At 39.4% G+C, this 18,442-nt stretch overlaps 1 long non-coding RNA gene across 1 annotated transcript; it reads left to right on the top strand.

Annotated features, from left to right (window-relative positions):
* The first annotated feature begins 8,656 nt into the window (after nucleotides 1–8,656).
* On the top strand, nucleotides 8,657–17,564 carry LOC139041123 (uncharacterized). Its single transcript, XR_011495777.1, has 3 exons — nucleotides 8,657–8,763; nucleotides 8,835–8,928; nucleotides 14,735–17,564. It is a non-coding gene; the product is annotated as an uncharacterized lncRNA (long non-coding RNA).
* The last annotated feature ends 878 nt before the right edge of the window (nucleotides 17,565–18,442 follow it).

Genomic DNA, 18,442 nt, shown 5'->3' with positions numbered 1-18,442 from the left:
AAACCTCAAAGAGAAAAGGTCAGAGCCCCTTTCCTTTCCTCTTCCTAGGGCTGCCTCCTTGCTCAACTTCAGGGGTACCATCCATATGGTATTCAGAAGGAATGGTATCCCTCTGGATTACATCTTCAAAGAGTATATGCATCCATCACAATAGAGTACAGTATGATCGGTGCCCCCTGGAGTTGTGCAACTCAGCACTAACTCCCCCACATAACCCCAACCCCAGCTTTCTCTCCAAGGGAAATTGGAAAGAATAGATATTTTAAGACTAAGGCATCCTATTTTTCCCTTCTTCCAAGGCAGTAGGTCTCTTGTAGTTGCATGATTAAGAAGGGTTACTCAAGTGACTCTTGCAAAACAAAGATCTGCTTCATGGTGATTTCCTGAAGTTTTTTTTTTTTTTTAATAGAATATATTTTCTGGGGCCCGGCCCTGTGGCCGAGTAGTTAAGTTTGTATCCTCCGCTTCAGCAGCCCAGGGTTTCGATGGTTTGGATCCTGGGCGTGGACATGGCACCACCCGTTAGGCCATGCTGGGGCAGCATCCCACATGCCACAACTAGAAGGACCCACAACTAAAATATACAGCTATGTACTGGGGAGGTGGCTTGGGGAGAAAAAAGCAGAAAAAATATATATATATATTTTCTGCTCCTCCAGGCACCCCATTAAGCAAATAATAATAGCTATTCTTTATTCTGCAGACATAGCACTAATACTTTACATTATCTCATCTCTCTTATAGAAGAATTCTGAGTCTAATAATGGAACTAAAATATACAGAAATTATAGTACAAGGCAGAATATTAAAAAAATTACGTAAGTGGGGTAAGAGCAAAGCACCAAGAGAGCTCAGTGGAGGGAAGGATTGTTTCCAGCCACAGAGGCTCATTCAGTCAACATTCAGCACATAATTATTGTGTGCCTTTTACATCCTCATCTTAAGAATCTCACAGACCATTGGGAAAAGGACAAGGAAACAGATCAGCTTGACAGTGTGATGTCATCTGATGACTGCAATCTGGCCATCAGGGCAGGCTCCTTGGAAGAGGAGACATATGAACTACAAGCCTTGAAGGTTTGGGGGGCTTCTCAACAGACAAGGATGGGGATCCCTGATATCCCAAGGTTGCACCTGGATCTCATTACACCAGCCCCATCCTCTAGAAGAGAGAGAAACAGGGGGTTGTTAACTTCCTCATTCAATTCTCCTCCAAGGCCCTAATTTTGAAACCTTTAATGGTAACCAGTCCTTCTCTTGTGCAACTGGCTTTCCTCCCACTGAAGATTGCACTGCGCTTTTCCCTACTTAGCTCCATTCATTTGTGACCTCCTCTCCAATTTACCAGTGCTGATTCACATCCTCCATCTTTTCTCCCACTGAGAAGAAACAGCTGACTTTTGGACTTCCAAACCTCCTGGAAAAAGGCCAAACTTCCATAAACTCCAGAATATTATGTGAATTAAAATGTTCACATGGTATCACCCATGCAGTTACTCCAACGTTTATTTTGGAAAATATTACGTTTGGAAAATGGGAAGCATTCCAGAGCATTCTCTTACCTTGAAATATCAGTAGACACAAGGGTATTTTGAGATCATTTCTTGCTCAAAAGTTAGCAAACAATTTGTACAATTGGATACATAAAATTGCCTTAAATAACATTAGTTAAAGGCTTTGGGGCTTAAAAAAATGCCTATAGAATATTTGTGGAGAAATTTGGGGCAAAAGGCTGCAATTCTAACTCACTGAAGCAAAATTTCAAAATGCCTTTGAGTTAAATCCCAGTTGGCTCTTGTTGCACATTTCTCTTCCAATCATTGATGCTCAGACCTTGCCCAGTTGCACTTTTTCCAAGATCTTACATGCTTCAGACTCCATCCCTCAGGCTAAAAGAGGCGGAGTCTAGAGCCCTAGAGAGAATTCTATCTAAACCTAAAGGCCCAGACCCTTAGGGCCCAAAAGGTCCATACATTTTTCCCTTATTCTCCTCTTCCTTCCATCTGTTTCTCCTCAGCTTGGTTTTGCAGTGCTAAAGCCACAAGAGAAGAATGTCAAGGGGTCAGCTGTCTCAGGGGGGATCTTACTGATGCGCCCCTTTCTTTAATGTAGCTCAGTTCCCAGTGCCTATGATATGTTTGCAGTGGCTGCAATACAAGTGAGATTGGACGGCCTTGAGGAAAAAGGCCTGCAATGATGGACAGCTTGCAGTCATTCTTGTGTGTTCTTTCAGGCTTTGAAATTTGATAGTACCTGAAACTCAACATTGTCCATCATCCCATTTATGAAACAGAAAACCAATACATGCATGTGTGTATGTGTGTGTGTGTGTGTGTGTGTTTGTGTAAATGAATAAAGCAAAAGTAGAAAACATACCAACAGACAACAATGGTTACCTCTGGGAAAGGAAGTATAATTAGATGGGGGGTAAAGGCAGACTGTGGATTTGCATATATCATTTTTTTACATTGATGATTTATTCATACAGTGTGTGAAAAAACAGAGAAAAATGATTAAAATAAATATGTATTTTAAAAGAATGAAATAGAATTCTATGTGTTAATACAGATAGCTATCCAAAAAATAGTTAAAAATAGCAAGTTTAAAGTGGTAAGTATTATAAGTTCAATTTGGGGGAAAAATATAAATATACCCACACACAGTTGGTAGTATACACATAGAAAAAATCACAAGGAAAATACAATAAATTATTGCTGTGGTTATTTCTGGCAGATGGAATTAAAGGGGACTTTAACTTTCTATATTGGATAGTCCCTAGAATATTTAAATGTTTAATATTAGCATGTATTTCTTTTTCTAACAAACAGATTGGCTGATGTCGTCTTATGCTCTTGTTTCCTTGATACTGCCCTCAAAAGACTTACTGGCTAGTTTTAATGGACTGACATGTTAACAGCACATTGACTGATCTGAACAGCTAACTCACACCCCAACTCAAATGATAATGTTCTTGGGAGGTTCCTGTGTTTAATAAAGATCCCAGCTTTCACATTTGTGCCTGCCATAAATGAGCAGTTTCTTCTGCTACAAATTCCCTTCTTCCTCATCTTCTTTTAGTAAACTCCTATTCATCCTTTAAAACCTGGCTCAACTATTAGCTTTCCTCAACTCCCCAGACAGAATTAGTAATTTCTCCTTGCTCCCAAAACATTTACACATACATTTATTTCCACAAGTTACATCATTTATTCTAGTTCCTTTTTTCAACCTCTGTCTCTTCTTCTGAATTTTCGGTTCCTCAGAGCAGAGACAGTATCTTATTTTTCTATGTATCTGTTTCAGGGCTTAATATAATGAACAGCACATAGTAAGTGTTCAGTTAAAATGGTTTCTTTCCTCAGCCTTCCCTAGTGTAAGAGTTTTAAATCTAGTGGACCCCAAACAGGGCTATTATCAGAATCACCTGGGGGAACATTTAAAAACATAGGTACTTTGTCCCATTATAGATATTCTCAATTCAAATCTCCCAGATGGCTCTTCCTCTTCCTCTGCCCTCTCCTCTTCCCTTTGTTTTCCTTTCTGAACAATTCAGTCCAAAGCCATTAACTGGATCCAAACAAGTTAGGCATCCACATGGTGGTGGCGGGATGGAGACCCAGTGTGGGGTGACAAATTCTAAGCTGGATGAGGAGGGTAGCTTGGTGGGAAGGAGATGCGGCATGGATGTCAGAGCCTTAGGGTGACAGGGCATTCACACAGCGGGTGATGCAGTGGTGGCCTGGGACAGGGTGTCAGAGCCTAACAGAGTGAGAGAGATTCCCCAGGGGGGTGAGGTATCCAAGCAAGATGAGGGGTGTCTCAGTGCAGCATCTTCCTGCTTGGATTGAGTGTTAGAACCCCAGAGGGATGAGAGCATCTGCATTGGTGTTGGGGGGCCAGGGTGAGAAGAGATTAGCGAATAAGTAAATTTGTTGATAATAAATTTATCAATTCTGAGGAGGTCTCTTACTGTCAGAGAGTTACAAATATGGAACAGGAGAAAACTAGAATGAATTATATGTTGTTAGATTAGAATTAGAGGCTCTCATGGTTTTCAGTAAGAAATAGGTACAGAAATAATAATATGTATGTGTGTGTGTGTTTATATATATGTTTGTTCCTTAACTCTGTTCACTTGAAGGGCTTGAGATCAGCAACACCCCAGTAGCAAGGAGCATACCTTGCATCTTGCTGTCTATATGCCATTCTTCACTAAAAAGAATCAGAGTTCTCTGGAAAGTTGGCTAATTGCAGTGCTCGTACAGTGAAAGTAAAGAATGAACTTGGACATTTTGTGCCCCCAAAAAACAAGGTTGCTCAAATAATAATGGGCATATGTCTAAATGCACAGAACCAGCTTGAAGGAGCTTCCACTGGCTGTATTTGGGACAATTTGAGCATCAAAATAAGTAATGATAGTGGTAGGTTATAACCCATTGAATAAAATAGGAATCCATGAGTACATACTGATATAATATAAATATATTTACGTGTATCTATACATATTATATATAAATATATATTATTTATATAATGATATAAATAAATTAATCAAAAGTTTGATAAGGAACGAGATATTTACATAGCCTTAAGCTTTTCTTCCATTAAAAAACTTATTAATTACAAAGAGAAAAAGAGTGATTTTATAGTGGAGAAGCCCACCAGATAACATCTTAATCAAGCGATCAAAGATCCATAACCGGTAATGAGACAAACCAGAATTGTGTGTCACCTGATAGGATGCAATGAGAAGAACATGGCGTCATTTCTATGATATTCCTTTCAGAGATGCATAACCAGAGTCTAATCATCAGAAAATTTCAGACAACCACATTGAGGGTCATTCTGCAAAATAAATGACCTGTAAGTTTAAAATGTCAAGGTTATGAAAAGCAAGGAAGACTGAGGAACTATTTTCAGAGTAAGGAAACTAAAGAGACATCATATAAATACAACACACGGTTCTAGACGCTCCTTTTACTTTAAAGAATGTTTTGGGAACAGTTCACGAAACTTGAATGGGGTCTGAGGAGAAGAAGGTATTGACTTATGAAGTTAATTTTCCTGATTTTGGTGGGTTTTCTTTGGTTATATAGGAGAATGTCCTTGTTCGTAGGAAGTACTAAAATATTTGTGAGTGCTAGGGCACTATGTCAACAACGAACACTTAAATAGTTCAGAAAAAAATTTTTTTGTACTCTTCTTGTAACTTTTCCGTAAGTTTGAGATTATTTTCAAATAAAAAGTCAAAAAAAAATATTCTCAGATAGGTCCAAGGCAGTTCTGTTGGATCAAAAGTTTCCCAGGTGATCCCAATGTCCAGTATTGGAAAGCACCAGGTTAAACAATGCAATAGATCCTTATTGATTAGCTTTGGTTTTCCCTCCTCACGTGAACTTCGTCACATGAGAGTGCTTGGAAAAATATAGATTCCTAGGTCCAACCTGAAGCCCACTGGATTAGAATCTCCAGAAGTAAAGCCTGGATATTTTAATTTACAATAAGTAGCTCTTAGGATCAGAGAAGCTTGGGAAACATTAAAATTCATCATGAAGTTTGCTGAACATTTTGTCCACGGCATGCACCGTATGGCAGTTTAGTACCTAAATAGTCAGTGATATTTGTGCGCCAAGGAAGACTAGGTGGCAAGAGCAAGCTTTCTAAATCCTCTTGCCAAAGAAAGACCTTTGGTATCTAGGGTCAACAGAAAACTGCTGCCAGGAGAGTGGTGGCCCTGGAGACCACCTACGTAGTCACTTTAGCTGAGGTCATGAAAGGGTCTTTGTCTAGGAGAGGAATGAAAATAGCACTTTTGTATTTTTATGGTTGAAAAGGAAAGCGAGCTGGCCTCTGGTGAGGCCCCTGGGACAGAAATGGCAGTGATTTTGCGTATGTGAAGGGCTGACACCTGAGCCAGTCTGAGTGAAGTGTTGTAAGATTGATGGTGGGGCTTGAAGGAGAACGGTTGAGTGTGATGGAAAGGTCTGAGCACTAAATGCCACAGACTGGGAGTTCCAGCAAGGGCCATTCTCTGCTGATCATGGCATCGAGAGAATGGAGTCTCTTATGAAGTCATCCTCCATCAAGGTACTATGCTGGCCTGTGGAGTGAACTGGGCCAGCAGCAGCACTTGACGGCACCTGGCCAACAGTGGAAGTATCAAGGACTAGCGTGGATGCTTGGAAACCCGAGCTTATCTTAGCTTGAAGTAAATGAACCTTCTAAGTGGATAGTGTATACCCTCCAGGGTTCTCAGAAGATCTAGAAAAAGGGAAAGGGGCCCTAAGAAAGTGACACCAGATTCTATACTAATCTGGCATGACGGGGTTCAAGTCACTTTTTCTTCAATTAGGAGAATTGAATATGCAGTCATAATTCTGCCTTGAGCATTGAGGAGCAATTTATACCAGCTACAATTGAGTGGAACTGCTTTGATTTCTACCACACTGCTTGGCACATGCTGGGATCCAGTACACGATTACTAACGAATGGATAAACAGAATGTGATCAATATGATTTCCACAAGTTCGGTTGGGAACCCATTTTAGGCCTGCTCTTGTATTGTGCAAACCTATGTCAAGCAGGTTACTAAGCTACTAAGACTACATTTTATAGTGCCTTCCAGATGCATATACCCAGTCTCCCAGACCTCACCAGACTATGATTAAAACTGAGGTCAGGTTTACCTTGTAATGTCTAAATTACTGTGGCTCAAACTTTCATCTTACCTGATGACAGCAAGTCTCATCTTTTATGAGGCTCCTCTCCACGTGTAGGACTTTGCATTTCCCAGTTGCTCACGTGTTCCACAAATCCACACTGCCCCAGCCACCTCTGTGGTTCCAGATTGCTCATCACAGCTCCCCCACTGCCGCCTCTCAACTCCTGCAACTCTGCAATTGCAGCCACCACAGCTATGCTGGCCTCAAGGGAAGGCTTTCCTTCCCTTTATTAAATGTTCCCAAAGGTGGACAACAGACCTTTCCTTTAATTTCCCACATCATGACAGGGACTAAGCTGTAACATTCAGCCAAATTTTGCAGAATGATTAAAGATAAGAGAAAGGAACTGACAAGGTTAAATATGGCTACAAATTCTGAATACTCTTGGAGTCCACAAGTCAAAGCACAGACTGTCTTACGGCTGTGGAGGTGCCTTCCTGCCTAGTTCCCAGGCTTGAGCTATCTGGCAGAGTCTGCTTATCTTCTCCCCTTGGGGGTGACCTCTAGTGAGTTCGCCCTACAGAAAATCCAGGCCCCAATCTCCAGAAGCCCCAGGAGAAGAACACATTTCTCCCTGTAGTCTCTCTAGTTGCAGGCCTGCCTCCCTGATCCTCATTTCCTGTCCACTTCCTCTGAGGAAACTCCAGCCCTCCCCGACTCGTGAGGTCAGGTCCGTTCCTAAGGCCTCTGTGAGATCATCACATGAAAGCAAAATATCCAGTGGAGTACATTCCCCAAGTCTGTGTTTGAGTATTACCACATGTGAGATAATAGCAGGCCAGTCTTTTTGTACTAAGCTTAGCCCAGTCCACTTTCTTTTTATGGCCTTTTATTCATATGACGTGAAAAACCAAAACTGTAGCTTCCCTCTAGTCCTCAAGTCTTCACTCCCAATCTCCTGTGAGAAGCTCTTTAAACAGGAAGCACAAGCGTCTCTACCATAACAAGCGATACCCATGCTGGCTGGGGGCGTCTACGCTCACACCTTGAAGGAAACATTTCTCCAAAGGCGTGGCAAACTACAGAGAGGTAGCTCTGCCTATAATAAAAGCAACTTTTAATATTATTATGCAGGAAAGTTTAGACGTCTGGAGTTGCAGGTGTCAAACTTCCATTCCAGAAAAGGGTGTGGTTCCATATAGTGTATCTAACCTCATCCATTTAGATCATTTCCCCCAAAGCAAGGATGAATCTGCCTCAAGATGAATGCAAGTTTCCACCTCTTGAAAAAATACTCAAAGGTCTGCAATGACAACATTCAAGCTACTCTCCCGACTCCAGCCTTCAAAAATCTCAGGTCCGTTTTTTTCAGGGCTCTAGTTACAAGTACTGTGTGCCGGTCTATCCCCAGAGGTCTCTATTTTTCCCAAGGGTCTGACTCTCAAAAGGGAGTCCAGTTCTAAGGTGAGGGTAGAAGGAACTGTTTCCTCCCTCCATGGGACACAGCCCTTTCCCTGCCACATAAATATGGAACTAATTTTGGTTTCTTTTTCTTGAACCTTAGATACCTGGCTTGTCAAGAGTCATTCAAAAAGAATTTTATAAAGGTTAAAGAATTAGAGTTAGCCAAATAGTGAAATTGAGATTCTTTAGGGATTCAATTTCTGTAGTCATAGGTCACGCAGAATTAAATGAATTTGGAGGTGTGGATTTTAGTGGGTTTAGTTTGTGTAGATCACTGACTCAGATAAATTGAAGCAAAAGGTAGATTTTCTCAATACGTTTCTGAATAGACTTTAAGAATTTATAATTAACAACAGCTGGCGAGTGCTCATATCTATTTCCATTTATATTGGCCACTAGCCCAAATAATAAAAATGGATTTTTGCCAATCAGAAACTTAAAAATCATCAATGGGGAATTCCATTCTTAATTTAGAAAACAAGTGCAAGTTCATAGAGAAGCTTCCACTCTTTTCTCTTGACTTCAGTTCCATTCATTCCTCCTACGTGCCAGGCACTGTGCTAAGTCCTGCAGTTGCTATCAAGATGAATGAGCAAACCTGCCCCCGAGTTCTGTCCCACGTGGTTGCAGGATAGAGGTAAGTGGGGTGGCAGGAAACACTGTTAACTAAAATATTAAAATAAAAAGCCTGTTCTCCATTGATAACAGATGCGTGAACCTTCTGTTGGGGAAGCACAGAGAGGAACAACTAACTCTACCCAGAAAGCTTCGCAGAGAAGAAACATTTGAGTCGGACTTAAAGGTGAGTAGAAGGCCCAAAAGAAGGGGAGAGGAATTCAAAGAAGATGCCTATTCCTCTTACTAGACTGACTGTAAGGACTGGGTTAGGACTGGATCTTGTTCCTTGTTGTCTGCCTGGCTCCCAGCTCAGCTCTTGGCATACATCAAATGTTCTAAAATATTTCTTGACCAACTGATTGAAAATATCTTAGGCAGAGAGAACCACATGTACAATAACAACGCAATGATTTTTCTTAACTATGGTTTGTAACATCAGCATGATTAGCTCCTGGAAAGGACAGAGATATATCCTCAGAGAGCTCCAAGGAACAAGCACTAGAAAAGAAGCCGGATGACCCGAGTTCCAGTCCAAGCCCTCTTATTAACTAGTTACGTGACTTTGAATCAATCATTACCCTGTACCACCCTCAGTTTTCTCACTTGTAAAATAACCTTGTAAAGGTATATTTTTACAATATTATATATTGAAAAAAATTGATAGAAGGGGAAAGGATGTACCACCACATCTTTCCTTCTTTTTCTAAATGCGAAATAAATACATGCATCCCAGCTTTAAGATGGCAGACAGAATGGACGGTGTGCATACCAATCCTTTCTCGCTCCCTCTTCAAAATTGCAGGATTGATAAAAAATATATATATACATAAGATTAATAAATATTCAAAAACAGGGAAGGGGCTTTCTTGGGCTCAGAAGCTGTGATCAAATGAAAAACCAGAGCAATGAGGTGATGCTCCCGCCACCTCAAAACTGCTGTTCTTGGTCATGTGCTGCTTTGACTGGGGGCCTTCTGGTTCTCTCTAATCTAACGGAAGAGATTAAGAGATAGAAAGATTGAAACCGAAAGTCACACTAAGAGGCACTGAGGTTACCGAGATTTTGTCATCAGTCTCATGCAGGCGTTTTTAAAATGTTTCGTACCATAGATCTCTTCGCAGCTTAGTAAAGCCTATGCATCTCTTGTCTTAAGTCTGATCTGGCTGCTAAAACAAAACACCACAGACTGAGTAGTTTATAACAGTTTATTTCTCATAGTTCTAGAGGCTCAGAAGTCCAAGATCAAGATGTCAGCATGGGCGTGTTCTGGTGTCAGCTCTCTAACTGGTTCATAACCTGTACGCTCTGACTGTGTCCTCACACGGCAGAAGGGGCAAGAGAGCTCTTTGGGGCCTCTGTTATAAGGGCACTAATCCCATTCATGAGGGCTCCACTCTCATGAGCAAAGCACCTCCCAAAGGCCCCCACCTCCTAATACCATCACAGTGGGTGTTAGAATTTCATCATAGGGATTTTGAGGGGACACAAACATTCAGACCATAGCACCTTCTCAGAATAATACTTCTTTTTTTTTTGAGGAAGATTAGCCCTGAGCTAACTGCTGCCAATCCTCCTCTTTTTGCTGAGGAAGACTGGCCCTGAGCTAACATCTGTGCCCATCTTCCTCTACTTTATACTTGGGATGTCTACACAGCATGGCTTGCATGCATATGGCCAAGCAGTGCCATATCTGCACCTGGGATCTGAACTGGTGAACTCCAGGCCACCGAAGTGGAATGTGTGCACTTAACCGCTGCACCACCAGGCCAGCCCCACAGAATAATACTTTTAAATGCATAAAATAAAATATTTAAGATTATAAAAGAAGTCAATTATATTAAAATGCAGTTATCAAAATGTTAAGATTTTATGATATATTAACAAATTAAATAACAAGATCTGACAGCTAGTTTACTATCATTTTCGAGATATCTGCCACAATTGTAATATAATACGAAAATATCTGATTTCTATTGGTGATAATGTCAGGATACTGCCAATACTGCTGTGATTTGTGGCTACATTCAAATACTGGAAAATATTAGCTTTCAGATAGATATTAGTGAAAATAAAAATGTAATTGTTTTTTCATCCAAGTTCATGGACTTCCCTAAATTTTATCCACAGGCTGCAGGCTAAAAAATTCTAGTCTAATAGAATTTCCAGGAGATTTCCCAAGAAAAGAGGAAACGTGATTCTTTAATTTTCTAGCACTGAAAAAAGACATTATACTTCAGATTAGAAGAGTTCATTAAATTCTAGCACAATAACACAAAAAAATGAAATAAAGAAACATAGCTAGAAACATGTAACAAAATAGCAGCAATAAAGAGAAAACCCTAAAAACTACCAGAGTAGAAAGACAAATAACCTACAAAGGAAGAAGAATCAAATAACACTGGATATCTAGTTAGCAAAAGTCTATGCAAGAAACAATGGAGCAATATTTTTAAATTACTGAGGGGAAATTTACTTTGAATCTATAATTTAATTAATAACCCAATTATCACTAGTTTGAGGTAGAGGGAGGGTAAAACAATGCTGTTTTGGGACATATAAAGATTTAGAACAATTAGTACTCATGACCTAAAATGAACTCTAGCAAGAAAAAAACTAATCCAGAAGGAAGTGTTGGAAAGCAAGTCCAATGTATACTAACTGGGAAAAAATTAAATAATATAGTAGTATATAAAATAAAAAGTGAAAGAGCTCTATCTTGATCCCTTTATTTGTTGTGTATTCTCCTACACCTTTTTCAATGTCTATGTAAACATGTACACAAATACATATACACAAAATACTTTTTACTTTTTAAGCAATGATCTCACTCTATGTAAAATAGTCTGTGATTTTTCTTCCCCATTCAATGGAATATCATGAACATCCTTCAATATTGGTACATGCAGATCTACCTTACTCTTTTTACTGTCTGTGTTCCACAATATGGGTATATCAAAATTTATTTCACATGTCCCTAAGATGGACATTTAGATTATTTTTAATATTCTTGCTCTTATAAATAATGCTTGGGAAATTTTTTGTGAATATTTCTGTAGACTAGAGACCTGAGATTAGAATCGTTTGGTGAATTCATTTTATTTATTTATTGTTTGGTGATGAAGATTGGCCGTGAGCTAACATCTGTTGCCACTCTTCCTCTTTTTTTTTCTCCCAAAAGCCTCCCATTATATAATTGTATATCCTAGCTGTAGGTTCTTCTAGTATCTCTATGTGGGAGGGCGCCTCACCATGGCTTGATGAGTGGTGCTAGATCCGCGCCCAGGATCCAAACTGACGAACCTAGGGCTGATAATGCGGAGCATGAGCACTTAACCACTCAGCCACAGGGCCGGCTGCTGGACAAGTACATTTAAAATGTTCATATATCCTGCCAAAATGACTTCTAAAAATATTGCTAATTTATAGTCAGACTACAAGTATATGAGATGCAGTATTTTAAAGGAGGAAATCTTCAAACAAGAGGATAGACACAAAATGAAGAGAATTTGGTTGTGAATTGTTTTTTAAAAAAGACAGAAAATAAAGCGCTACTTTGAGTGCTTATGACACATGGCTTTGTCCTTCAGACTGTGTGGAAAATACTTTTTCAAAATTGATCACAAACTAACCCAAAGAGATTTAGTAAGGAAGGAACTCTTCAGCTATTCAGTTAGGTCTTATTCTATTAAGAGCAGACCATCAAATAAATTCGTGCAGATAATTTTATCTTTCATAAGATAATCTTAATGAGGAAAATTTCTGCCTTTGGACTTGATTCTAACCATCATGGAGCACTGATTTGTACATTGAAAGTGATAAGATGCTTGATAAAAAGTACCTGCATGCTCTTAGAATTTGTAATATATAAGAATGTAGTTGCTGGGCAGGTTTAGATATGTACTGAAGCTTTTGGGAAAACAAATATTGAAAACCATAGAGAAAGAAGAAAACCATAAATGGCCCGTTACTTGAGTCTTCAAAAGAGAGTATAACTATCAAGTGCTAACTATAGAAGTTTAGCTATAAAGGTATATTTTAAATTGTATTTTACTGATTCAAAAAATACTTGAGGGTGCCTATGTACTAGACATGGGGTTAGGCACTAAAGACACTTCATCTATTTTGGAGGATATTGCAGTTTTGAAGAGCTTAATGCATTTGATATATAATAATTCTCTAAATTACTTTAAGCAAAAATGTATCTCCACTTTTCAAACGGGTAATATCAATTGCAGAGAGACAAACCATTGCATTTATTTTAGAAGATTATATTGACAACCAACTATGAGCACATCTGACAAGCAAAGAAATACAAGAGATGGTCCCTGCCTTCAAAGCGCTGCAGTTTTTAATGTACCAGAGTTTCAAAAAATATTGTTTAAAAACAGCAGTAGAACCTTCACAAAGAAAAATAAAATGCTGGTGCTACATGTCATGCATAGATTTTCAAAGGACTGTGAAAAGTTAGAAAAAGAGGCACCTCATCAAGGAAGCACAGGCGCAAATAGCAAGAAGAACTCTGAGGATATAGCTAAATTACAGAGTGAGCGATTGATTGAGTCTCCTTATGGGCAGCAAATGGAACGTTGTCACTATGTTTGCCCCCAGACGGGAGGAGTAGGCCCTATGCTTAGGGGCAAATAACGTAATCTAAATGGATGCCAAGCAGAACACAAAGTGATTAACTCCTCTTTTGCTTTTTTATTTTCTATCAAAAATAATTATCATTTATGAGAAAGAATAAAATTAAGGATAATTAGAGCCCAAGGTAGGTGAGAAGACAAAAAGAATTTAGCTATTTTCTATGAATTTAAGTGTCCAGGCTCAAGTAAATTACATACCATGGAATTGTAATAACTTGTAGATATTGCAGAATTATGGAGCTTATGGATAGTTTTGTGTGCTCATTGATCATTTGAGAGGACCACAAGCTTGAGGTCGGGCTAATATTGCCCCAACATTAAAAAAGTGTAAAAGGCCATTTCTAGAAACTATAGACAGAGGTGATAAACCAAAATTCTATATGAGAGTCAGTTGTTCCCTCAAAATATGGCAGTTTCACACTAGTATTCTAGGTGCTGAGGGAAAATATAAAGATGAAAAAGCGGGCATAGATTCTGCCTCCAAGGAACTGGGAGTGTAGTAGGGAGTTAAGGAAGTAAACCAAAAATGAACAAGCAAAAAAATAAGAAATAATGTTATTGATATTTTTGTCTTGCTTTCTTTTTCTTGTTTTTTTGTTTTTTGAGGAAGATTAGCCCTGAGCTAACTACTGCCAGTCCTCCTCTTTTTGCTGAGGAAGCCTGGCCCTGAGCTAACATCCATGCGCATCTTCCTCTACTTTATATGTGGGATGCCTACCTCAGGATGGTGTGCCGAGCGGTGCCATGTCTGCACCCGGCATCCAAACTGGCAAACCCCGGGCTGCTGAGAAGTGGAATGTGCAAACTTAACTGCTGCACCACCAGGCCGGCCCCTCTTGCTTTCTTTCTTTTAAAGATTTTATTGTTTTTCCTTTTTGTCCCCAAAGCCCCCCAGTACATAGTTGTATATTCTTCGTTGTGGGTCCTTCTAGTTGTGGCATGTGGGATGCTGCCTCAGCGTGGTTTGATGAGCAGTGCCATGTCCGCGCCCGGGATTCGAACCAACGAAACACTGGGCCGCCTGCAGCGGAGCGCGCAAACTTAACCACTCGGCCACGGGGCCAGCCCCTCTTGCTTTCTTTTTTAAGAAGACATAGTGCTTTAAAATTTCTCTCCCACCAAGACTTCCCTTTATTCATTCATTCAATGTTTGATCAAACGTGTTCTATGTGCAAGGCACTGTGCTATGTGGCACAGAAAATAACAAAGACGAATCAGAAGTAGATCCGGCTTTCAAGGAGCTTACAATGAGAGGGAGTTTTATTACAAATTTAAATGTAAATGTCTTATTCTGTTTGGGCTGCTATAGACTGGGTGGCTTAAATAACATACGTTTATTTCTCACAGTTCTGGAGGCTGGGAAGTCCAAGATGAAGGCACCTGCTGATTCCATGTGAGGTGAGGATCTGCTTCCTGGGTCACGGCCAGCGCCCCTGGCTGTGTTCTCACAAGGTGGAAGGGACAAGAGTGCTCTTTCGAGTTTTACCATGATCAAGCCCATTCTCTCACTGGGACAGACTTGCATGGGAGTCAAGCCATAATAAAAGTTTGTTTGGTACCCCTGTTCTCAGAAAAAGGGCATTAGTTAGATAAAGCAAATGTTTAATGACATCCTTCCAACAGAGCTCATGAATCCATTTCTTAGTAGAGACAGTTTTGTCAGAGGGTCCAGAACACGCGAGCTTGCTGCACTGCAGAGTCCACTCCCCTAGACATACGGCTGAATTGCCTCAGTGGTTCTCGCATGTTATTGCATTGTCTAACTTTTTAGACAGATGTGGTTCACCTCTGAGGCGTTTCTTTTATATATCTACTCCTATCTAATAATATGTGGATTTTCATATTTTCCCTCTCAGAGAACAATCATAAATCTTTCACTTTCAAATTCTGTGGTAGGAGTGGTAGGAGTTCGAAGTGGGGGAGGATGGTGTCCTCAGCCATAGTCTCCAAGTACTGATAACATCAAACTAACATAAACACTGGGAATTCTACAGATAGTGTGCCCGGATATTTCATAAGGTTATTTGAGAGCATTTTGTAGAATTCTTGAAGCCTTGAAGGACAGTGAGGAAATTTTTAACAGAGGCTGGAGCAACAGAGATCCCCGTTATGTAGCGGAGGGAAGTTTGGCAACGCTATTGCCTGATAAATTGTGGAAAACAGAAAATATCTCTAACAAACTGATACATTTGGTTAAGGAAATTTCCAGGCAGAATGTTGAAAGTACCAATTGATTTTTAAAAAATTATGTGTGATAATACATAGAGATGCAAAAAAAAAAAAAAAAGAATATTCAATTTTTAAGCAGAATTTAGAGGAAATATAAAGAACCTAGGATCTTTGGGTTAAAAAATAAAGCTGTTTTTCATTTCCAGCCTCTCCAGATGGTAAAAGATTCTGAACGTAAGGAATTGCTTTAAGGCAAAGGTTAAATTCAGGTGCAGCTGTAAGATTCTTTTTTAAGACTAGAAATATTTAAGACTATTCTCCCTGGACCTTCTCAGCTTGATAAAAGAGCTTCTAAATATTCTAAGGGCATTTTCCAACAGCTTCCTGACTCTCAGCTCACAATGGAAAGTGTCTGTCTCAAAGATATTCGTGGGTGTAGCTTCTTTTTTTTTTTTTTAATGGAGTGGTTATAATTTGATGTATAAGAATCCCTCAAATTTTAAAGAGAATTATATTGGCAGAAGTACTACCTCCTTGGACTGAAAGAGCTTAAATATTTCTCAGTATAACAGCTTTCAATGTTTCTATGGCAAAAATTTATATTTACATCTTAAAAACTGAATATAGTATTTTAAATAAAACGATGTGAAGAAAAATGTGAGGTTATGCTGCAACCAGAATTGGTAGAAAATCAAAAGCATATGTAGGTATTTTCAAAAGCTTGCCTGGTATCAACAAAGAGAACGTGTATCTGAATGTTGGTGGAATTAAGAGGGACCACAGTGTCTTACTTAGTTTGAGCCATGCTTTGTCATTTTGCTTCTGCCTGATACGCTTTTCTACAATGACTGCATGTAAAGCTGAACAATTTAGGGCGGTTAAATCCTCGCATGAGATCTTAAGAGCTCTTCCATTCTTTTTCATCGACATCTTCAAAGCCAGAATCTTGCAAGAGCAACAATTTTCAGCTTGGCATGTCGTCAAAGCCTTTGAATTCAAATTGCCGGATTAATTTCCTTCATTCACTATGTATCTTCTTTGAAGAAACTCTTTGCTTCACCTTGTTGATGAGCCCTAAAGTCTTTTTTTAAGGAAAAGAAGCAACAATAAAGACCCAAGAGAGTATCCAGTCAAGCTACTGGTCATAGACAGCCTAAAAGAATAAATGGCCCATGCAGATACAATGTGTAACATTACCCTGAAACTTCATGGCAGCTTGATGAGAAGACTTTCTTTTAAAAACAGCCTGCTATATTTTAGAATACCACATAAAGGAATTTATACATGTAAACTACTGTTTTTCTGCAAACTGCTTCATTTTGCTTTTTTTCATCCTAAAGCACAGATCATCCTCCCTGAGAATTTATCAATGCCTTCCTGTTCCGGAGTCTCTATAGCATCACCAGCAAAGATAGAGAATACCCTTTCCATTCATTTGAACCTGAGAGTTTGCCTGAAATTACTTCTTTGTCATCTGACTCACTAGCACTGTCCTCTTTGGCGCCTGTGATAACAATAGCTGTGTTCTTCCCTTCTCAAATATCTTTAAGTTTCATGTCTCCATTTAACAGTTAATTAAAAGAAATTGCCTACTTTTAATTATAATTTTAAAATTTCCTTAGTTATTGGTATGTATTTGCTGTGCCACATGGTAAACATGTTTATCATTATGCATGCAAACTACACGAACTATTACATTCAAAAGCAACTGATAGCAACTATGTTAATTGTTTAGTGATTTTAGTGCTGTTCTTTAAATATTGTGCATCCTAACAGGAGAGTTTGTTACTTATACTTGGCATTTTACTTTATTTTAAATACATTTTAGGAATTTTGGGGTCGATGTATAACATATTTTTTTTCCCATTTAAAAATAGGCTCCCAGTTAGCATTTTCTTGTGGACCATCAGGTTTTCAGGGATGGATTATTGAAATTAAGTAGGATAATCCTGCAATACTATTTCTGTAATTTCTATGGACAATTTTATGCTGTGTTTCTGATCCTCTCATATTTGAATTGGAGATTTAAAAAAAAAATTATCATTATCATCTTCCCATCCTACTATTGTATATTGGATGTGTTAAGGGGGGAAGATGACTTGAACACGAGAGCTGCACTTGGTCCTGAGGAAGATCCTGGGCTTTGAACAGGATGGCATAGCTGCATGGGACTTTAGATTGTACCCTTTGAGAAGGACAGAACTATGGCAGACACTGCTGCTTGCCCTCGGTATCTGTTCTTTTCATTTTGCTCAGTAATAAAACCTCAAATGTTAGCTGGACATTTGTCCAACCAGTAAAAAACAACTACATTTCCCAGCCTCTCTTGCAACTAAGTGTGGTCATGTGACCAAGCTTTGGCCAATGGGATATGAAGAGAAGTAGGTTGATAGATCTTCTGGGAAGTTTTCTTTTCTTGTTGTTGTTGAGGAAGTTTCACCCTGAGCTAACATCTGTGCCACACTTCTTCTAGTTTGTATGTGGGTTGCCATCACAGCATGGCTGCTGACAAGTGGTGTAGGTCCACACCTGGGAACCAAACCTAGGCCACTAAAGCAGAGCGTGCCAAACTTAACTACTAAGCCACAGGGCTGGCCCTGGGAAATTTTCTTAAAGAGAGGAAGTATGTTCTCTCTTTCTCTTTGCTGGTCTTCCTGGCTAGCATGTGGGTGAGAGGGCTCAAGGTGAAACAGCTGTCTTACAAGTCAGGGTGGAAATCACAGGTAACAGTTGGCAAAGCAACCTGTCAGGAGTCTGGGATCTCTGATGGTTATCAAGCCACTATCTTAGCCTAGGACTGTTTATGTTTACCTGAGATAGACATAAACCTTTATCTTTTTACCACTGTTATTTTAGGCTTTTCATTTAATGAGTACTCCTCTTTTA

This window comes from Equus asinus, chromosome 20, assembly GCF_041296235.1.
Source record: "Equus asinus isolate D_3611 breed Donkey chromosome 20, EquAss-T2T_v2, whole genome shotgun sequence".
Taxonomy (NCBI): domain Eukaryota; kingdom Metazoa; phylum Chordata; class Mammalia; order Perissodactyla; family Equidae; genus Equus; species Equus asinus.
This window is presented reverse-complemented; position numbering and strand designations above follow the sequence as displayed.